Source organism: Notamacropus eugenii, chromosome 5 (assembly GCF_028372415.1).
Source record: "Notamacropus eugenii isolate mMacEug1 chromosome 5, mMacEug1.pri_v2, whole genome shotgun sequence".
NCBI classification, from domain to species: Eukaryota; Metazoa; Chordata; class Mammalia; order Diprotodontia; family Macropodidae; genus Notamacropus; species Notamacropus eugenii.
Window position 1 is genome coordinate 324,793,904 of NC_092876.1, and position 22,769 is coordinate 324,816,672.

General features: G+C 40.3%; 2 long non-coding RNA genes, 2 other non-coding genes and 1 pseudogene across 5 annotated transcripts in view; 3 read left to right on the plus strand and 2 right to left on the minus strand.

The window, feature by feature from the left end:
- Nucleotides 1–22,769, minus strand: part of LOC140506371 (uncharacterized) — a 129,475-nt gene that overhangs the window by 57,275 nt on the left and 49,431 nt on the right. The window lies entirely within an intron of this gene.
- LOC140506362 (uncharacterized) overlaps nt 1–22,769 on the plus strand; it is a 38,077-nt gene that overhangs the window by 6,369 nt on the left and 8,939 nt on the right. The window contains exons 1-3 of one of the 2 annotated variants that reach the window (XR_011967900.1): nt 4,139–4,330; nt 17,283–17,432; nt 19,519–19,693. This is a non-coding gene — a long non-coding RNA (uncharacterized lncRNA). Of the gene's footprint in view, nt 1–4,138; nt 4,331–17,282; nt 17,433–19,518; nt 19,694–22,769 lie in introns of those variants that run through there. The other variant, XR_011967899.1, reaches the window with a different exon arrangement.
- Nucleotides 165–3,323, minus strand: LOC140506361 (nucleophosmin pseudogene; annotated as a pseudogene).
- LOC140509374 (U1 spliceosomal RNA) lies at nt 4,747–4,910 on the plus strand. The gene has a single exon (XR_011968699.1). It is a non-coding gene; the product is annotated as a U1 spliceosomal RNA (small nuclear RNA).
- Nucleotides 15,809–15,972, plus strand: LOC140509330 (U1 spliceosomal RNA). The gene has a single exon (XR_011968660.1). It is a non-coding gene; the product is annotated as a U1 spliceosomal RNA (small nuclear RNA).

The following is a 22,769-nucleotide window of genomic DNA, read 5'->3' on the forward strand; positions in this document are numbered from 1 at the left end:
GGAATCGAAAGCTAGAAATTTGGGTCTCAGTTACCTCAATTGTCCTCCTATTGTTCTGAGTAGCAAGTATTCTGGAAAATTCTCCTGGGGGATATTCATCTTGTCTAGATAGGAATAACCTATCATACTGCTAACTTATCAGTTGAGACTAGTGTCTTCCCAATGAGGCATGGTCCCTGGTATCATGTGGATTGGCATAATGAACTTTAGGTCACCCTAATGTAGCTTCTGTTAGATCTCATGAGTTAGAAAACTTGGAAGAATAGAGTTCTTTGCCCTGTCAGAAATCTTATGTTTTCTGAAACACTGGGAGCAAGAAGTTAAAAAATCACACAAAAATGAATGGAGAAGAGGGAGTGATGAGTCTGGGTGCCCCTTGGAACTCTCCTTGGATCTTCCCACTAGATCTGAGGTTGTTAGGGGCCACAAGCTTTTCATTAACACTAAACCCAAATTTCTGTTATCTCCAGATTAAGTCAGGCTACTTCCACCCTTGATCCTATCAAAATCCCATTCTCTTGGTTCCTGATACCTGACCTCTAGTCACCTCAGGCTACTTGCTGGTCACTCCCATCAAGACCCTTCCTAGATCCCCCCCTCCCCTTCCAGTGACTCCAGACTATTTGGCTGACTGTAGATCTCTGGTAGTCTTTCCGTATGTAAGATCCATCTTGCCTCCTTGAAAGTGCTCAGATTCATTTTGACTGCTTGCCAATACAAGTGTCACAAATACTCAGATATCTAGAGTCTAGCTTATGTTCAGATTCCAAGAGTCGACCCAATATGGCAGATCCTTAATGAACTCTGTTTTTCTTTTCTTTTTTTATTAAAATACTGAATTTACATGTATACTTTTGTCTCCCCTTCATTTCCATTTGTATGACCACCACTACTGCTATGCCCTAACATAACGTTCCATACATACTTAAATGAAGCAAAGGGTGGAGTTCCATCTTTGAAAACTAAACAGGCATTTTGGACAACACATTCTTGGCAAAGTGATCTGGATGACATTTATCAGACATGGTAGGGAAAGTTCTTACTCTGCATTATAAAAAGGATAACCAGATATCAACTGTTACAGAAATAAGATGGAAAATTTTAACAAATGTTCAGCCTAGAGGCCGATGGGCTACCCGAGTCTTCTTACCTTTCATCCAGGTCTTCGGTGGCCAACCGGATAAACGTATTGAGAGAAGAGACTTTCCAGAGTCAAACAAGGGTTAGGCTTTATTCAGGGTCTTAGTTACATATCCATATGCAGGGTGAGTTCTTCCTCAGGAGAAAGGAATCCTCCTCCTCCCAAGGGGCAAGGATCATACAGCAAGAGGATGGGAGCAGAAGAGGGGAGGGACCCTCTTCCCTCTAAGGGCCCCACAGCAAGAAGAGCACCTTCAGGCTTTCCTGTCCCTACTTAAGCTCTCCCACCGCATAGTTTGCACGTGAATACCGTGCCTGCTCTCAGCCCCTAGCTAATTAACAACAGGTGTGCTCAGACCACAGACCAATCACAAGGGTGGGATGCTCTCCCCAGCAAGTTTCCCACTGAGAAGAGGTGGAAATACACAAGATAGCCCGTGTTTCACACCTCAATCCCCAGCTGTTCCCTGGGGGGCCTCGTGAGAACTCTGAGGTTTAGAAGTCCCCACTTTTACCTGCCCAAGACTGTCCATGTGAAAACTGAGCTTACACCCCCAACAAACAAACTGTTCAAACTTTTTCCTTAAAGAGATTTCTTCCACAGCCAGAGATCTTGAATAGCCTCCTGATCAGACATCCGGAAGCAATTCTTTACATAGCTGATGAATTTGCCTTCCACTTTTGGGAGGGAACCACCCTTTTCAATACTTGCCTGCATTTTTGCTTTAATATCCTCTAGAGAAGTAGGTCCTTTGGGAGTCTTGTCTTGCTTTTTGAAGGATTCTTGACCTTTTGATTTGTTGTGGATGGCTTTGAATCTTTTCCATTCTGGTTTGATTTTTGTGCATTTTTTGCTACAGCATCATGAGCAGATTTTTTCACTGGAGGGGTCTTTTCTTCACTTTCCTCATCTTCAAAGTCATCATCTTCTTCATCATCATCTTCATCTTCTTCAGACAGTTTTACTTTTTTCTGTGGAACCTTGCTACCAACTCCAGGAGCAGATCATTTGCCAGACATATTTAAGCGTTTCATATCATCTTCCTCTTCATCATCTGATTCTGCATCTTCCTCCAGGGCTACTTAGGTGCTGGCCACTCACATATACAGGCTCCGAACCACATTTCAACCGCAAAACTGCTGGTGGTGTAATCTCAAAGCCACCTAGAGAAATTGTAGGCTGCACAGACATTTTCAAAGATGTCCGTGTTACTTTAATTGGATTGCCTTCATAGTTCAGTGCCTCTGCTTTAACAATATGCAGTTCATCTTTTGCACCAGCCCCTAAACTCACAGTCTTCAAGGACAACTGGAGCTCATTTTCATCATTATCTACCTTAAAATGATAATCTTTGTCAGCCTTTAGTTCACAACCAAAGAGGAAATTCTGGGGCCAGAGGGGGCTCATATCCATTTCCATTAAGTCCTCCACTGGAGTGGCGATACTGAGGAGAGAAGGGCAGTGTTGAGAGGAGAGCAATGAGTCGGACAAACACAGATGAACTCTGCTTTTCTTTGGCTGCAAGAAAGCTTGGGTAGAATTCATTCAGGCAGGACCCAACTGTCACCATTTCAGAGTCCTAGCACCCCTAAATCTCAACAGAAGGACTCCATTGGAAGTGAATCATTTGTGGTCTGATCACATGGTGTAATGACAACATTGTTTATGTGTGGATGTATGTGTTTGCTTACCTCTGCAAAAAACAAATCAGTTTATGGTGGTGAGTGAAGTGAGCAGAACCAGAAGAACATTGTAGGCAGCAACAGCAACATTGTTGGATGATTTTCTACGATAGACTTAGTTCATCTCAGCATGACAAGGATCCAAGACAATTTCAAAAGACTCCTTATGGAAAATGCTATCCACATCCAGAGAAAGAACTGTGGAGTCTGGATGCAGATCAAAGCATAGTATTTTGGAACTCAAAATTTTACAAAACTGAATGTTGAAAACTATCTTTACATGTAATTGGAAACAATACTATCAAGGGAAAAAGGCAATATTCTGGTAGCATGAAGAAATCAGTTTCATTTACTTTCTCTTTATTCTCAAACTATAGTCAGTAAATCAAAAAGTATCTCTTGAACGGCTACTTGTTGTATGTGAGACAAAGTGTACAAAAGGTACAAACAGAATATATGCAAAATGAAAAGGTAATCTCAGAAAGGAGAGCTTCCCACCTTTTAGCAGAGGTGCAGAACGGAACATAGGTTTCCCACAGGGCCAAGGAGAAGGAAGAAGGAAGCAAGGAACGGGGCTGCCTTTGTTTAAAGTAAGCTTATTTGACACAAGAGAAGGCTTGGAGGAAATGGGGCAAGTGAGTAAAGTCGAGCTAATGATACCAGGAAGAAAGGAAAGAGAATCAATGAAACATTTTAGCAAACGGTGCTACAAAAAAAAGAAGGCAGTTCAGGGGAAACCCAGAGGAGCAGGATAGCTTTGGAAGAAGCACGTCGAAATGGTTACATACTTAAAAGAATAAAGTGTCCTGCAATTTAGCGCGTCATAGGCAATCTGCTGTTATCTCTTGTTTGCATATGGAAGTATAAGCATCCATTGATGTCTGTCAAATTTATATTACACAATACACGTTTTTAAGTGGGGGAGGGGGAGGAGAAGGGGGAGGTAAGGCTCTAGAAAGACGTCTTGTAGAAGGTGGTGCCGGAGGCGAATCTTGAAACAAGGAGGGGATATTAAGAGTGGCAAGTAAAGAGAGAGTGCTTTGTAGTCATGGGAGAGAAGCCCCCCTGCAAAGGCCTCCTGGGAGAGCGACAGGAACCAGGGCAGTCCTGCTGAAGTGTAGAGAGCAAGAAGGGCAGGAATAAGGCTGGACGAGAAAGGAAGACTAGGGACAGCTTGTGAAGGGCTTTCATCACGAGAGGAGTTTGTATTGTATCCCAGCGGCAAAAGAGAGCCACCGGAGTCGACCCAGTAGGGTAGTGAGCGGTCAGGAAAATCAGCTCGGCAGGTGGGTGGAAGGTGGGTGCAGAGGGGAGAGAGAGCTGAGGCGGGATTCGGACCAGGAGGCGGGAGGGGACGCCCAGGCCCGGCGTGCGTTGCCAGGGTCGGAGGCTGCGTTATTTGGAAACGGCTTCCTGGGAGAGGCGCGGCTTGATCCGGGCCCGGTTGGGAAAAGTCGAGAGAAGGGAGGAGAATCGAGGCAAACGGACAGCTCCTTTTACTATTTCGGTAAATTTGGATGGTTGCCGTAGAAAGGGAAGAGGGCAGGGAGAAACGGAAAGCGAAGCCAGTCACACGCGGTTAGGCTGAGGCGATGCCAAACTGGCCATAGAGTCCGCGTGGTTTCCTGTGCTTCTATGCCGCGGGTTAGCAGGCGGTGTGTGGCAGACTGGGTGGGTGACGTCACGAAGGGGGAGGTGGTATGCAGATGAGGAGAGTTACGGGCCCGTTTTTCTCTCCTGGAATACGTAGATTTCCAGGGTTTGAGGGTAATCGTTGTGTTGTTCTGGTTAGAAATTGTGGATATGTTTGTGATGTTTGAGGGTTATGTTTGGCGTAGGTGAAGCGTAAGTTCTGTGTGCGCGTTGGCATATGTGTAGTGTGCGTGTGTGGTGAGGGAGAGGGCGTGCAAGGCGGTGTGTAGCATACTTACCTGGCAGGGGTGATTCCATGATCACGAAGGTGGTTTCCCCAGGGCGAGGCTTATCCATTGCACTCCGGATGGGCTGACCCCTGCGATTTCCCCAAATGCGGGAAACTCGACTGCATAATTTGTGGTAGTGGGGGACTGCGTTCGCGCTCTCCCCTGGCATTTAGTTTGCAAAAGACAGACAGTTTCGTGTTACTACGTTTCTCAAGGTGGTTTTGGCAGTTTTTCGTGTCTGTGTTGCCTACGTTGTCAAGAGTATTTCCTGGCTGCGGTTCTCATTTCGTTTCTTTATGTTTTGCATCCTGAAGTATCTTTTTTTTCTTTCTTAATTCTCTTCTGTTTACGGTTTGTCAGAGGGCATGAAAATGCGCAAATACGTCAGTTAGCGTAAGAGAAAAGTAAATACAGAATACACACCCGTTGTCAAAACGATGGATGTAAAAGCTTTCTAATCTCGCCTGTGTTTTTACTTTTGGCTTCAGCTAAAAAATGGGAGGTCTCCCTCTCCAGAAACAACTGGATTCGGATTTGGGAATTCGTTCTCCTTAGGTTCTAGAATTGAGCTCATTACAAAGGTCTTTTTTTTTTTTTTTTTTTTTTGCTTCAGTCGGGGTAGACCAACTGGCCTAGGGTGTGAGGAATCCTTCTAGTAGAAATGCTGGCTCAAGGAGAACAGGGATAATGTTCCCAGAAAAAAAGACGCAATCGGGGACTTGAATTGCTAGCAGTGCAAGTGTTCAGATGCCTTGTCCATAGGTTCCCTTGGTAGGTGCCTCGAAGTCTACGTATACTGCTGTGTTTTTACGTTGCTCAAGCACAGAATCTATTTGTTGAAGGGACCTCCACAGAATTGGGAAATGTCATTTCAGTATTTTTTTTTTAATTCAATCAATTTCCCTTTGGTTATTAACTGATATTCTCCACATCTAAAGGCAGGCTTCCATTCATAGGTATTTTAATACACTTTAATATACTTCTGTTCCATTTGTATAAGGAAGACCTGAGTTCACATTCGACCTCAGACACTTGAGTAAGTCTTTTCACCGATGTCTGCTTTTGGGGTTGTTGATAGTACCTACCTCCTAGGGTTGTTGAGAGGATCAAAGGAGATAATAATTGAAAAAGTACTTAGCACAGTGACTGAAGCATAGTAACTGCTAGATAAATATTATCTATCATTATTAGTTACTAAGCTCATCTTTACCCAAAGCCATTAGTCAGGAGTCAGTATTAAATAACCTGTTTTATAAATCCTAAATCTAATTTCCACTAGGCCTAATTTCTTAATATGACTAAACATTTTATACATATTTCAGTATTCTTTCTCTATTCCTAATCCCTTTCCCTATCATTGTCCCTAGCACCATTACCATATCTTTCAAGAAAAAAAATCAACTAATATGAAATCTATTTTGTTTACCTTATTCTATTGATAATTCCCTACCCTATTTCCTCCTTATTAACTTTAATCTAATCATTAGCCTATGTAAAATAGTATGAATATTTATGTCTATCAAAAAATTAAAAACAATAAAATAAACAGATAGATATGAGTGAAAATACTGTGCTGGAGTTAGGAAGACAGGAATTCAAGTATAGCCAGAGATACTCATGAGCTCTGTAACCCTGGGCAAGTCAATTAACCTTTGTTTGCCTCAGTTTCCTCAACTGTAAAAAGGACATAATCCGTACGTATCTCAAAAGAATGTTGTGTCAAATGAAATATTTGTAAAACTGCTTAGCAAACAAAGCAACCACTATATGAATTCTTGTGCCCTCCCAAATCAATTCATAAGAATATTTGATGCTTTAGTGAGCAGACACTTAATGATACTAAATAGTAAAGATATATATACACATATGTGTGTGTATAGCTATATATCTATATTTAAAAAAAAAAAAAAAAAGAGGAACCATCCTTTGGACCAGAAAGAGGAGGTGGGGAAACACCGAGAATTGAGTATAGCAGCTATTAAAAGAAATTGTAAAAAAGATGTTAAAATAAATGTATATATGTGCCTTTTGAAAAACATTAAAAATTGCATACATATATAGTACCGTAAAATATATTGTTAATGAATATGTAATATTTATATAACAGGCATCTAGATGGTGAAGTGAATAGAATGCTGGGCCTAGACTCATTTCCTGAATTCAAATATGGCCTCAGATATTTACCAGCTGTATGACCCTACTCAAATCCCTCTTTTTGCATTAGGCTATTTGTTGAGTGCCTGAGGGCTCTCCAAGTGCAAAGAGCACATGCTTTGGGTTCAGAACCAAGGCTGAAGTGAAGTTGAGCAGTGCAACAACATGGACAAGTGCTGCCTGAAACACTTCAGATTTATTACGCATTTGATTTTGAATTAATTTTTGGTTGTTGGTGTTTAGAAACCTTTTACTGTTACTTTTACATATAAAACTTCTGACCCACTTCCAACTTCACTAGAGCCTAACTTATTGAAGAAAGCAAGGTGTACATAATCCTGCACCCTCCCCACCAAGCAGAGATTTTTTCTGGTCACTCTTGCTTTTCCTTAAAAGGGAAGAAAGAGTTCTTAGCAATGCAAGGACCTAAAACTTTTCCAAAGGACTCATGATGGAAAATGCCACCCATATCCAGAGAAAGAACTATGGAGTTGGATTGCAGAGTGAAGCAGACTTTTTTTTTCTTTTTCTTTTTAAAATTGAATTATTTTATTTGTTTCCAGTGTTTCACTTCCATATATCTTAGATTTATTCCACTCTCTCCCCTTCATTCCCCCCTCCCTTTCTACTCCCTGCCTGAGATGGCATGCAATCTTATATAGGTTCTACATATACATTCCTATTAAATGCATGTGGCATAGAAGAATTGAAATGAATGGGAGAAACCATAAAACAAAACAAAACACAATACAAAAGAAAATGGTCTGTTTGCATCTATGATCCAATTCCATAGTTCTTTCTCTGGATATGGAAGGCACTTTGCCTCAAGAGTCCATTGGAATCTTGTAAGTCCATGAATTTCAATGAAGTAGTAAATCTACCAGAAAAAGTCCTGGCACACTAAGTTCTCCTGGTCCTGCTCCTTTCACTCAGCATCAGTTCATATAAGTCTTTCCAGGCTTCTCTGAAGTCTTCCTGTTCATCGTTTCTCATAGCACAATAGTATTCCATTACATTCATATGTCACAACTTCTTCAGCCATTCCCCAATTGATGGGCATCCCCTTGATTTCCAGTTTTTGGCCATCACAAAGAGAGCTATTATAAATATTTTTGTACATGTGGGACCCTTTCCCATTCAGACTTTTTTCTTTTGTTTTGCTTTGTTTTTCATGGTTCCTCCCATTTGTTATAATTCTTTTATGCAACATGACTAATTTGAAAATGTGTTTAATAGTAATGTATATATAGAGCCCATATCAGATTGCATGCCATCTTGGAGAGGGAGGGAGGAAGGAAGGGGAGAAATTTTAAAACTTATGGATGTGAATGTTGAAAACTGAAAATAAATACATTAAGTATTTAGTTTAAAAAAAGGAAATAGATGGGAATTGTCCTGGGATCCTGCACCTTTTTTTTTTTAACGTTCATATTTCTTAATATTTAAGAGGTCAAAAGCAGGAAAAGCCAAATTAGCCTAAACAAGAGAAACCAAAGTAAATCAAGAGATCCCCTGGGTAGTATATGTTGTATGAAGGTATGTGATGTGATGAATTTTACCAGCATTTCCCAGACTCATCTTCTTCCCCCTTGACCACAATGGAATGTAGACAAAGTCCTCTGCTCTTTTCATCCTCCTACATGGATTAACTTTCCTTAAAAGGAGTCAAAGCTGCCCCAGGATTTTGATTTCTGATTCATCTTCCTGACCACCTGAAGGCATACAAAGTCCCAGTCACTAGGAGTCTAGACCCTACAGACTCTTTGGATTCTCAAAGACCTCTGAAGCCACCATGCCCTTCATGATATTTGGCCCTGGTCACCAGAGATGACCTCCTCTGTGGAAGCTGGGAGAACCATGTGCAGAGAAGCTTTTATTGCATATACTTGCTGTGTTCCCATTCCTTTTGTTAACTCTTTAGTGACCTAACAATGCTTTATTTTATTTCAACATCAATCCTGAATGGAGTGCTGATATTAAAGCCTCTTCCAGTAGCCCCCCAAATTATTACCTTTTCATACCCTCTGATGCAGTGATACCATTACTTTGCTTGTATCTCAAAGGGATCAAAGAAAGAGAAAAAGGACCCATAGGTACAAAAATATTGATAGTAGCTTTTGGGAATGGTGATGGGAAAGAATTGTTAATTAAGGGACTGCCCAACAAATGGAGAATGGCTGACCAAATTACAGTATGAATGAGTCCTGAATCCTGTTGTGCTATAAGTAATGGTGAGAGGGATAGTTCAAAGAAACCTGGAAAGTCTTATACAAAGTGACGGGGAATGAAGTGAGTAGAATTAGGGAGAACAATTTAGACAAAAGCAACATTGTAAAGACAAACAGCTTTGAAAGATTTAAAAACTCTGACCCATGAAGTAGCAAGGCAAGATTCCAGAGGACCAGTGATGAAACACACCATCTAACTCTTTTGTTCTTTTTAATTTTATTTTCATTTAAAATTTCTTTTAATTCATTTTAAGCTTAAATACAAAATGAGGAAAGAAAAAAAAAAGAATGTTCCCATGCACTCAGCAGAACATGAGAGGATTTAATGTAAACAATAATGCAATAAATTCCATTTCACAAAAACCTGTGTAATAAATTCTACACATTGTTTTCCATGCAACCTAGTTTTTCTGTGCTCCCTTCTAGATTTTCTTTTGTTTTTACTGTGTACTTTTTAATTTCATTTTCCCACTCTCTCTGAATATATATGATTTGTAATTTTCATATCAATCAACATGATATGTGTAAGGAATATACTAATAATTTAATTTTCTCAAGAGCTGCCTCTTTGGCTGGGGAGTCAGAGCTTACAATGCAGCTTAAACTGATTAATTAAAGCTCTGACAATGCCCTCAATCACTGGACCTTAAGTGAAGCAAATCAAAGATTGTAGAACTTGTTCCCATCACAGAACTCTTGTTCTGTACTCTAGGGGAGGTGGTCATGAACCCAAAAGACTTGACTCCAGATTTGCTGTACTTTGGGACTTGGGGGTTTCTTGTGGGAAACCACTAGATGACTATTTATAATCCACCTTCTTCTCTCCTTCCCCATTTGTGATTTAAGTACATAACCTGTACTTATACTTCAGCCATGAGAACATTCCTCACTCTGAAACTGATTAATTAAACTACTTGATTACTAGCACTCCCATCTCAAAGCCTGCTTTATTGGCTCCCAGCATTCTCAGGTTAGAGACTGGCTCAGTAAAAGTCCTGTTAACAATACCCCGCCCCCCACACACATACATACATACCCATATTCATATCCATTTCCATAAACACACATGCGTATATATGCGTATATGTATATGTATGTACGTATATACACATAGATAAGACCATACTAAGCAAATTCCTATTTGTCAGTTCTTTTTCTGGAGGTGTCCAGCATCTTCCTTCATAAATCCAAGTTTTTCCATGTTTTTCCAAATCAACCAGCTCATCATTTTTTATATCACAGCAGTATCTCATCACAATCATATCCTATTTGAGAGATTTGTCTATGAAAGTTTCCCCCCAATTTTTTGCCCTTGATACTTGGTTATGATATTCTTGTAAATTTTCCTCCTGGGATTTCTTTCAGGTGGTGACTGGTGGATTTTTTTTCTATTCCTGCTTTATCTTCTTGTTCTAGAAATTCAGGGCAATTTTCCCAAGTAATTTCTTGCAACATTGTAACAAGATTCTTTTTTGGATTGTAACTTCCAGGTAGTCCAACTATTCTTACATTGTCTCTCCTCAGTCTGTTCTCCAGATCAGTTTTTCTGATGAGATGTTTCACATTCTCTTCTCTTTTTCTTGATATTATTTTATTATTTCTTGGTGTCATAACAACATTAGCTTCCCCTTGCCCAATCCTAGTTTTCAAGGAATTATTTTCTTCCTTAAGTTTTTGATTCTCTATTTCCAGTTGGTTACTTTCTTTTCATGATGTTCTTTGATTGCTCTTATTTTTTTCCTATTTTCTTCAACTTCTCATATTTTATTTTTAAAGTTCTTCCAAGAACTCTTTTTAGGATTGTTACCATTTGAATTTTCTCATTGAAAAAATAGTGGTTTTTAAGCTCCATTATCTTTCTCTGAATATGAACCCAGATTTTGTCTATCCTCATTGTCGCTGTTTGTGGTTGGATTCTTTCTCCTTTGCTTATTCATTTTCATTCATTCATTCGTTTGTTTGTTTGTTTATTATTTTGAAGCTATTGGTATAATGAAGTTCTAGTCCTGAAGTAGGGGGAATGATGCCCCAAACCTCAGGACCTTCTTACAGTCATTTTTTGAGATCTTTCCCAGGGCCCAACCTTGGCCACTCCTCTCCATCCCCAAGCCATGCTATCGTGAAAAAGTTCTTACTCCCTATAATTCCCCTACTGGCTGAAAATTTCAGTTGTACTCTCTGCCCTGCAACTGAAACCAGTGACTCCTCTCTGGCAAGGACTCAAAGTCAGCAGAATCCCCCAACTCTGCTACTCCACTCACCAGAAATGTGCTAGCTCCTTTTCCCCTGACAATTGCAGCCTGGGACTTCATCTGATCAGCACAGCTATGATTGGCATCCTTTCACAGGGGAAGTTTTTCAATCATCTCCAACTCAACTGTCTGACCCCCACACTGCTCGTGAGATGAAAGTTCCTGAGATTGAGACTGCCATTCGAAACCAGCTGCCCCAAGGCCTTATTGTTGGTTGATTCTGCAGAGGCTGGAGGTATTTGCACTTCACTCAGAGCTGAACCTCTACCCCTGGAGGTTGGATCTTTTCTGGCATCCTCTTGAGTAGTCTTAGAAGGACAACTGCTTTACCCTGATTTTTATTTATTACTAAGTCTACTTGGAGACAATATTCTATCTTTTTTTGTGGAGGAAATTTGGAGAGTCTAACATTTTCTAACCTATCCCACCATCTTCCCAGAATCCTTTCTACCTACCTCTTTTCAGAGAGCTAATAGGTGCAGATTGAGACAAATGTTTTGGGGGATATGGCCAATTTGGGAATTTGTTTTGTTTCACTGTGTGTAGTTGTTACAAAGTTTTTTGTTTGCTTTTTTGACTTTAAGGAAAATGTTGGTGGAGGAGGTAGAGAGAGAGAAAAGAATTTACTTAAAATAAAAAGCCAAAACCTTAGACTGCAACCCTTAAGAGTGAGATAAAAACCAGACTTTATTAGTTCCCATTCTTGTTCTCACCGTCCTCAGCCCCAGTTGCCCATTTCTTGGCTGCCATGCTTAATAATTTCATCTTCTCACTTCAATTTTGCGTGTTTCCATTCATCTGTCCTACACAATTTTGAGGAGAGGAGGGAGCAGAAGGAAGGATGTCTCATTGTGAGTAACACGACTTTGGGGAATGATAGGACTTCCCAGGCAAGGTCAGGGAGTTAGCCCAGGTCGACCTGTTGCTACCCATTGCTTCTCTTTCCAGAGTTCCCTCTAGAAGACTTATGTGATAGACATATTCTCACTGGAAGAATTCAGAGACAGAGTGGGCAGAAGATGTTTATTTTTAAGCTTTTCCAGAGGAAGCAAGGTGCTTATTAGGACCACCCACACTGATATAGAAACAGGGGTAGAACTTACATGGTTCTGTCCTATTGGTTAAGGTTAGAGTTAGTTAAATTCCTGACTTTCTTTCCCTATATTCCCTCCTCACGCAGATTACTGAGGTAGTGAGGCCAGGGTCTAAACTGTTTTGTCAAGCCCCACCCTTCTACTTTCCCCATGAGGCCAAGATGTGCCTGACCTTCATCTTCACAAAACAGGTTATGCAGGCTTATTTTATCACAAGCTTCCATCAGCCTAGGAATTTTACTATTTTTCAAGAATATTTGTGGAAGTAAAACAAGAGCAAAAACAATATCCCTTCTTACAATATCCTTGATCTCTCCTTAAACTGAGGAAAGAACCTGAACAAAAACCTGTAGTTATCTCCCTATCAAAAGCCTAGGTACCTAGGTGCCAACTTACAGAGATAACCAAGTGGGAGAGGTTGTGCTTTCTAGCAGCCTGCCATACATCCCTCCCCAGGCTGTCCCACTAGCCTCTGATGAAGATGGAGGGTTCTGCTTAGCTGTTTTCCCCCCAGGTGCCTTTCAAGAGAGGTCAAACTATGTTGGGAGGGCATGCTGACCTCTGAAGGTGGACTAAGGTTCTATGAATGGGAGCCTCCTCTCCTACCTACTAGGGCCCCAGAAATCTGGCCTCTAACTTCTCCATAAGTGGTGTGCCTGTAGTCCAAAGCCATTGAATTTTCCTGATCTTTACATATTTATTTGGCTATTGGTCTCTTTTTAGTTGTCTTTGCCCCATTATTACTGGCATGTAGTCAATAAAGCTGGCAGGATCTTGAGCTGAAAGGGGCCTTTTGGGCCACCTTAATACAGCCTCCTCATTTTCCAGTTGAAGAACCTGAGGGTCAGGTGAGTTTAATGATATCCCCAATGATATCCCCACACAAGTAGTTGTGGCACAGGTGAGATTTAGACCTTGGTCCTGTAACTACTAGTCCAGGGGATATTCTGCTCTTTCAAGTGTGCAACACTGGCAGGAAGAGTTAAATAGTCACATCATGGAGGTAGGACCAGTAGGACAAGTTGAATGAGATATACTGTCTTATTTTTATTCAATTCATGTTTAAAATGCACAGATATTGAGGTATTTTTAATACATGCTGATTCTTTTCAGAATTTTTAACCCATAACTACCTGGTAGTAGTAAAATTCGTAAACAAGAGTTTAAAATACATAAATGTAAATTTACATATAAATAATGATATGTAAAAAGAAAAACCAGATGAAACATAAATGGTCAGATTTGAACTCTTTACTCCATGGCTGGTGCTCTACCTAGCTATCCTAGAATAACTTTCTTCATGGAAAAGATATAAAGTCACTTCTCTTTTTGGATCATAACAAGGAATTTTTCAACTTTGCCAAGATAAAAAGAAATACCTTTCTTTAAAATTAATTTAGTGTACACTCACTTGGTAATGTACAAAACACATATGTACATGTGGCAATTAAAATCGTCCAATCTACAATAAAAGAAACTGAGGCAGAGTTCTGAACCAATGGCATTTTGTTAAAGGATCCATGGTCCCCTCTAATGAAACAGACCTCAGATCTTCCTCACGATCTAAGATGCCTTTTTATCCTAGGACCTTGTTTTTTTAACAGGGTTTGCCTAGATATTTGAAAGCAGCTATGCAAAATACAGAATCCCATTGGTTGACATATGATGCATAAGGTATATTAAGCAAAAATGATCTGTCAGCAGAGTCACAAGTTGGGTGAAGCAAGGAATATCTCCATTGACTGAATGGTCACAAAATGGATGGGCTCCTCCTTAAGTTAGGCAGGAAAAGATGGTACAAGCTATACATGTGCTTCAAGAACATGGGGCATGTTCTTTCCATACCATGACACCACACCCGTGGAATTTGAGCAAAACAGGATGTAGATATCTTTGTCAGCATTTTTGTGGTTGCTCATGTGAGCTCCATAACTGGTAAACAAGCAATGAATACTACATTAAAATTGGAGGCCTATTATAGGGCCTCTCTATTAGAATCTATATTCCTCTGTAACATACAAAGTAAGGATTAATAACATTGCTTATTCTTATACCTGTTATTGGGTGACTGACTAGGTATGTATTACTAGATGAATATACTAAAATAATTACTAACAATCATTACCTCTTATAAAATCATAATGAACTAATACTGACGAGTTTGAATAGGGGTCCTCAGTGAATCATTTCTCATATATATATATGGATGTATAGTGTGTGTATGTATGAGTACATGTATATGTATCTATTTATGCATTTGTCTACTTATCCATGTATATATATATGTATGTATCTACCTATCTACCTCTCTGTGTCTCTACTCTGTCTAATGAAGTTCCACACTCATATTGTGTCATTGGTCATATCCCATCCTTCCAAAGCACTCCTCTGCAAGTGTGTTCCAATAAAATTGTAGCCTCCCTAAGTCAGATGCTGACAAACTATTTGGTATTTCCTTATTTTATCAGCTCTGGCTAATTAGAAGGTTAGATTTATGTATTCTTAGAGGTAATGGTAATGACTATGATGGTGAGAGCATAGATCTCATTATCCAAGATTACAAAGTCTGATAGTACTGCCCCTCCAGATCCTGGACCTATCAAATTTATTGCTAAAAAATAAAAGTATGGATGTGCTTGTTTTAAACTCAGTCCAATGTCTATCTCTACAACCAGAGGCAGAAGATTCATTCTTTACTCCTTCTACTCTTTTATAGGCAAGGTAGAGGTCAAACATTTAATTCACCTAAGGATTAAGTAAACAGATTTGCAGGTAGCTTCAATCACGAGTCACATTTTAGAGGGATAAATCATGAAATACCTGGTGGTATTAAAAGTGGAATATAAAATCTAAAGAAGTGAACATCAGAGGTGAACTTCGATTATGAATAGATCACCAAGGAAGTATTATGGTCTGTTGCATAAAAATTGCTGAAGAGACCCAATTGCTTCTCTGTTTTTCCCAAGAGCCCATGCTCCATGCTGTCAAATTCCTGTTCTGTGTTGGAAGTCTATGTCGGTGCTCCAGTCAAATTCAGCTGATCAGCCAATAGATGGCGGTCTCTCGTGTGGCAGGTTTGGTGAATGACGTCAGCAAGGGATAGATCGTTATGCAGATGAGTATTCTCTGTGGACATTTTTCTCTAAGCAGATAGTGCATCAGGAAAAGGTGGATTTCAAGGTTTGAGGGACTTTTGAGGGTTGAAGCACACGCCGGTGGGCGTTGGTTGTGTATGGATAGAGTGTATTGGTAAGAAAATGAAAGTGTCGCGGGTGTGATCATGTGTGTTGAGTGTGTGTGTGGCAAAGGAGTGATGGAGTGTGGCATGGAATAGCATACTTACCTGGCAGGGGTGATTCCATGATCACGAAGGTGGTTTCCCCAGGGCGAGGCTTATCCATTGCACTCCGGATGGGCTGACCCCTGCGATTTCCCCAAATGCGGGAAACTCGACTGCATAATTTGTGGTAGTGGGGGACTGCGTTCGCGCTATCCCCTGATATTCAGTTTTCAAAAGACATATTTATTCTACCTTTGAGTTTTTTAGCAAATTCACGTCATCGCTATTTCATTGTATATGTTGAGATTGGGTTCCTCAAAAGTAATAACTTCTTGCAAGATAGGTACAGCTCTTATATAGATATCACTTTTCACTATTTCTCAGGAAGACTTTTGGTGTTAAATGAACTAACTAATCCAAATATTCTGAAGAGCAATTTGGAGCTATGCCCAGAGTATAATGAAATACTGAAATTGACTCCAGCACTAATATCACTTGGTTGGTCTTAATCTCAGAGATTTTCAAAAAGGAAAGGGAAACAGGACCTCTTTGTAATAAAATGTTTATAGCAGTTCTTTTTGTGGTGGCTAAAACTGGAAATTGAGGGGAAGTCTATTGATTGGGTCATGGCTGAACTAATCGTGGTATATGATTGTGATGGAATATTATAGGGCTATAAGGAAAGGAATGTCAAGCAGATAATTTCAGAAAAACCTGGAAAGATTTACATGAACTAAGCAGAACCAGAACATTATACGCAGTTAACAGCAACATTGTCCAATGAAGAACTGTGAATGACTAGCTATTCTCAGCAACAGTGATCCAAGACAATCCCAAAGGGCTCATGAATGCTATCTGCTTCCGGAGAAAGAACTCATATTGTTGGAATACTCTTTTCTTTCTTTTCTATTCTTGTACAAAATGACTAATGTGGAAATATTTTACATGACTGAACATGTATAACCTACATTAGATTCCCTACTGTCTCAGGGAAATGGGGAGAGGAGGGAGGGAAGGATAGAATTTGGAACTCATGACTTTTTAAACAATTTAAATTATTTTAAACATATAATAAGAGAATATTATCTTTTAAAATAGTCTTTCTATACGAACTGATACTCCAGGAGAACATGTACACATGTAGCAACCACATTGTGCAATGACTAACTTTGATAGACTTAGCTCTTCTCAGCAATGCAAAGCTCTAAGACAACTCCAAAAGACTCGATGGAAATTGCTAACCACATCCAGAGAAAGACCTTTGGAATCTGAATACAGATAGAAGCGTACTATTTGCTCTCCTTTTCTCTTGTTTTGTTTCTCCTTTCTCATGGTTGTTCCCTTTAGTACTAATTCTTCTTTATATCACAACTAATGTGAAAATATATTTAATATGAATATATAAGTAGAGTCTATTTCAGATTGCATGCAGCGTTGGGGAGGGGGAGAAAATTTAAAACTCAAAATCTTATGAAATGAATGTTGAAAACTAAAAATTAGTTATATTTATAAAAAGTCTTTCTCCACAGGTCCTTCCTGTCACTATTGTGCTATTAATGCTAAAGAAGTCTTCCTCCCCATCCCCGCCCCCCAACTGGTGATGGACAAAGATGTCTTGGACAGAAGGGAAGAACCTGAACAGAAGTTCCCAAAGACACAATGGGATTCGAAACCAGCAGGTATAGGACAAAGAACATCCTTTAGGTAATGAGGGTGGAACTATGTGCAACTAGCAAACAGCAGTGTTACCTGATTGTGAAGGAAATTGGGTGAGTGACCCTGAGTAGAAGTGCCTGAGATGACCAGGGAATCGAGGGCCTGGGGTATGAAGGTGTCCTGTAAACTGTGGCTTGAAACCCCCTGGGACTGAAACTTTATAGGTTTTGTCCCAAATGTTGCTTCTGAGGTGCCAGGATTGTGGTAGCAGTCCTTGCTCATCCTTTCCTAGCAAAGATCTTGTTTGTCCTTCGTTTTTGAAGAGGGCCAGTGATGTGGAGGGTTAATGTCTTGAGTCCTGTGTGAATTGGATTTAAGTGAGGGAGTTGCACAAAGTCGTCAGCCTCACTCTATCATCCAGTCACTGAAGTCCAGTGGCAAGACAAAAAAAAATCAAGACAACTTGAGATGACCCAGAGTGCAGCAGGTCATGATCTTGGCATCTTCCATGTCTGACCAAGTTCTAAGCAAACTAACAGTGCCTATTTTAGTTGTCTTCAGGGCCACTAGAACAAATTCTTCTCATCTGCCCGTACGGTGGGGGGAGGTCTTCATAAACTTGGGGTAACTCTGCCCCCAACTCAAGGAAGGGTTTGTTGCTGATCAGTTACCCTCTAACTATTGGCTTGTTGCCCAGCCTGGGAGGTAGCCACTGCATTTGCTACAACTTCTCCAAGGCATAAATGAGAGCTGAATGTTAGGTAGATACCAAAGGTGAATGAACAACCCTGAAAATACCTGGGGAAACCCTCGAAGCAGAGGGATTTCTTGAACAATTAACTCATACACTCTCCTTTCTTTAAGCTGATGTTTGTCCTTCTGACTGTCCCTGCCCAAGCTCCACTTAAGGGCTGTTTTCTGGACCCTCCTGGCTTAAGAACAATTATAAATAGCAACTGTTGCTGTTTCCCTCCTAGCCTGATTTAGTTATTTTTCTTTGCCTCCATCCTCTGACTACTTCTTAAATAGGCCTATTCACTGAATGGGTATTACCTCACACTAAGTGAGTACCTGAATTGGCCTTGGCCTAAAAGGACCAAGGTCTCCCACTGCATCCTGGGCCACCTCCAGTCTTCCTGATGAATATCTGGTCACTGGATCCAGATGGCTCCAAAGGAGAAGTGAGGCTGGTGACCTGCACAGCCCTCCCTTCCTCAAAACAAAGTGAAATGCAAGCCATGCCATCATTTCTCTGACGGCATGGTCTTCTTTGGCAGTGAAGGATGAACACAATAAGACCTTCTGATTGAATGTTATTGTGTAACTTTCAGGAACTTAAAAATAAAGTTTAACAGGGAAACAAGGAAGCTCATTCCTTACCTAATGGATTTTATCTTTCTTACCTCCACCAACCTGTGGTAGACAGAGGCTTAAGGAAATATATCTTAACTACATGAAATAAAAGTTTTTGTGTTTAATGCTGAGCTTCATAGAACACAGAGTAAGTTGAAAGCACTCCCAAAATGAACTTCTTGGGAACAACTACTGGATTTATCTTCATATACAAAATTGTTCCCAAAAAGAACACTGCTTTCCAAGTAGTGCAATATGAGGTCAATGAATGAAATGCAAGGAGCAAGTTCTTATTCTGTTTCCCTACTGTAAAAGTCCATTTAGAGTATTATTTTCATGGAAAAGATGTATAAAAAGTCAAAACAATAAAAAAGGATAATGTGTTAAAATATGACCTTAGTCAAAAGGTTGAGAAGGAATAAAAAGGAAGCTGCCCACTCCCCTACCCCTTTGGGGTAGCACACTGGGTTTTTTTTAATACTCTTGCCCAATACAAAACCTTTGACCAAGACTCATATATCCTCTGCTACGTCCTACATGTGAAAACATGGTCTCCACACCTGCGCTTTTATCCAGTCAATCGCCTAAAAATATGCCAGAAAAAGGACCTTCAAAAGATTTTAACTCTTCAGGTAAGAAGATGTTTTCCTGCCACCCAGAATCCTTTGCCTCCTGGCTTGCTCAACATTTGCATAGCTTTCTTCCCTTCTGCACTTTCTCTTTCGCTTCAATTTCTTTTTCCTCTCTTTCTTCTAGGATCTCCAAAAGCATTGGAGTAACCCACGCAACAGGAAGAGAAATCAGGGTACTCTGATCCTTTGATGTGGAACTGGCCTTTCACAGACTCCCTAGGTCACTGAAATGCCCCACTACCTTGTCAAACCCTGCAAAATAGAAATGGGGAGGGGAAGGAAAGCTGGAATGTTTCTGGGTAAGATATGAGAGAAGCAAACCATTCCATCCCCATTTTCCAAAAGTTTGACGTCTAGGGTTTGGTTAGCTGACCTAGCAGATTTTCAACCTGTAAACAACAGATATTTGCAGAACATGTTTAGAAAAGACTGCAACATCCCAATCAAGTCTTTATCAAAACCAGTAATTTTCTGGAGCAGTGACTTGTCTTTTGGCCCTCATTTAATCTCCAGCAATTAGCACATGTCTGGCTGGTAATAGGCTGATTAATCAATGTTACTTGACTGATTTGACTGAAGTTGTTGTGTTTGAAAGGCTTGTTGATGAAAAAATCAGAGCTGAATAGAAAATTTAACATTCTAACACAAGACTCAAGAGGAGCCTAAAAAAACAAACATGAATGAGAAATCTTATGGAATTTAATGAGCTTAAACTGTTTACATTCTCAAATGGAAAGATGAGACAAGTAACATCTAAGAATGTTATCATCACTAAGGAAGCTAGAAGGAGTCTATGTAGACAGAGGTGATGAGTGTGAATCAATTATATTGAGATGATTTCAAAAGAAAAATGGAAGGGTCAGAAATAGGGATCCCCACTTTCTCTGAACTGGCTCAAAGAGGGAATAATATCTATATCTATGGTTGTCCTTTGTTCTCAAAGAGGACTGCAATGACATCACTATGCTAGGGTCAAGTTACAGTGTGTTTGACTGGCTAAGACCAATACAAACTGGGAATGTTCTACCACAAGTCGAGGACAAGTAGTCTGTGTAAACATTTGGGGTAGATTCTCTAAATTTGTGCATCTTCATTTCTTTTGAGCTACTTCAATTCTCTTCTCACTTTGCCTCTTCTGATGAGGGCACACCATGCTGGGTGGTCCTGTGCCAGTGTCTCCCATGGCACACAACCAATTCCAAGGTTCTTAAGACAGACCTTGAGAGCATCCTTGTATTGCTTCTTCTGACCACCACAGGAATGCTTGCCCTGTGTGAGTTCACCATTAAACAGTCTTTTTGGTAAGCATACATTTTGCATTTGAACAACTTGGCTGGTCCATTGGAATTGTGCTCTGTGCAGTAGAGTTTGAATGCTTTGCAGTTTGGTTCAAGAAAGGACCTCAATGTCAAGTATCTTATCCTGCCAGGTAATCTTCAGAATCTTTCTAAAACAATTCAAATGAAAGAAATTCAGTTTCCTGGTATGGTGCTGATATACCGTCCAGGTTTCACAGGCATATAACAATGAGGTCAGCACAATGGCTCTGTAGGCCTTCAGTTTGGTAGTCAGTAATCGAATACCTCTTCTCTCCCACACTTTCCTTTGGAGCTTCCCAAACACTGAGCTAGCTCTGGCAATTTGTGCATCAACCTCATTATCAATGTGTACATCCCTGGAAAGTATACTACCAAGCTGAGTGAACTTATACACAGCGTTTGAAACTTCTCCATTTACTGTAACCATAATATCCACATATGGATGGTGTGGTGGTGACTGATGGAGCACCTATATTTTCTTGGTGTTAATTGCTAGGCCAAAATTAGCACAGTGGAGAATCAATCCATACTTTGTTGCATCTCAGCTTCAGAGGCTGCATTGAGTGCACAATCATCTGCAAACAGAAAATCATGCACCAATCCTCCCTCCACTTTGGTCTTGGCTTGTAGCCTTTTCAAGTTGAAGAATTTACATCACTCTTGTAGGTGACATTGATGCTATGTTTGTCCTCATTGAAGGAATTTGACAGCATGGCTGGAAACATCTTGCTAAAAAGTATGGGAGCAAGCACACAGCCTTGTTTCCCTTCCTTGGTGACTGGGAAAGCATGAAAGTATTGTCCATCATCCAGAACCCAGCCAAGCATGCCTTCATGAAATTGATGTGCAATGCTGGTGAACTCTGGGCAATCAAATTTTGACATAATTTTCCGTAAGCCCTCATATTTGACAGTATCAAAGGTGTTGGTTGTATGTTGTATATGGACCTCTGTTCTGCTCCTGGCATTTCTTCTGGAGTTGTTGGGCAGCAAACACCATATTAATGATTCCTTGGCCTTTTGTAGAGCCACACTGACTCTCAAGTAGATGATCATCTTCCAGATGAGGGATCCTATTAAGGAAGACTCTGGCAAGATCTCTTTACAATCACATTGCCACCAATGATTAATAGAGAGATTCCCTCACCCCCACCCCCCACCCCCCACAATTGTCACAGGACAATCTTCTTTATCTTTATAGAGAGGGGCAATGGAGGTATCCTTGAACTCCTGGGGGATAACCTTCTCTTGCCATATAACCTGGAAAGTTTCAGTCAGTTTTTGAATGAGTAATGGACCCCTTACCTTCTAAATCTCAGCTGGAATAGAATCAGCACCAGGTGCTTTGTCACACAAAAAAAGCCTAATGACATTCCAAACCTTTTCTTCAATTGGAACTTCAGCTAGGGAGAGACTAACTTCAACCTGAGGTAAATGGTCAATGGCTTCAGCATTGATTGATGATGGTCTGCTGAGAACACTTTGGAAGTGTTCAGCCATTTCTCTAGGATCATGTTCTTATCACTAATCAATGTGGCTCCATCAGCATTGAGTAGTTGAGATGCTCCATAGGTCTTTGGCTCATAAATAGCCTTTAGGGCACCATAAAAGTGCTTTGGATTGTTACTATCACCATAAAATTGAATTTCATCTGCCTCTTTTTTTTTTTTCAGGCAATCAGGGTTAAGTAACTTGCCCAGGGTCACACAGCTAGAAAGTGTCAAGTGTCTTAGGGAAGATTTGAACTCAGGTCCTCCTGACTCAGTTCCCGATTTACTAAGCCACCTAGCTGCCCCCATCTGCCTTCTTACTGAACCAAGAATCTTGCATCTCTCTCTAAGCTTTGTTTGTACTTTACTTTTGATGGACTTAAATACTGCCTTCTTAGAGATGGATGAACTATCCTACCAGTAAACTCTGTGGAATTCTGACTTTTCATTTAGCAAATTGTGGATTTCCCCATCATTTTCATCCACCCAATCTTGATGTTTTTGAGTGTTCTGACTCAGATAAGCAAATGCAGTGCTATACACTAATCTCTTAAAGCTGCCCACTCC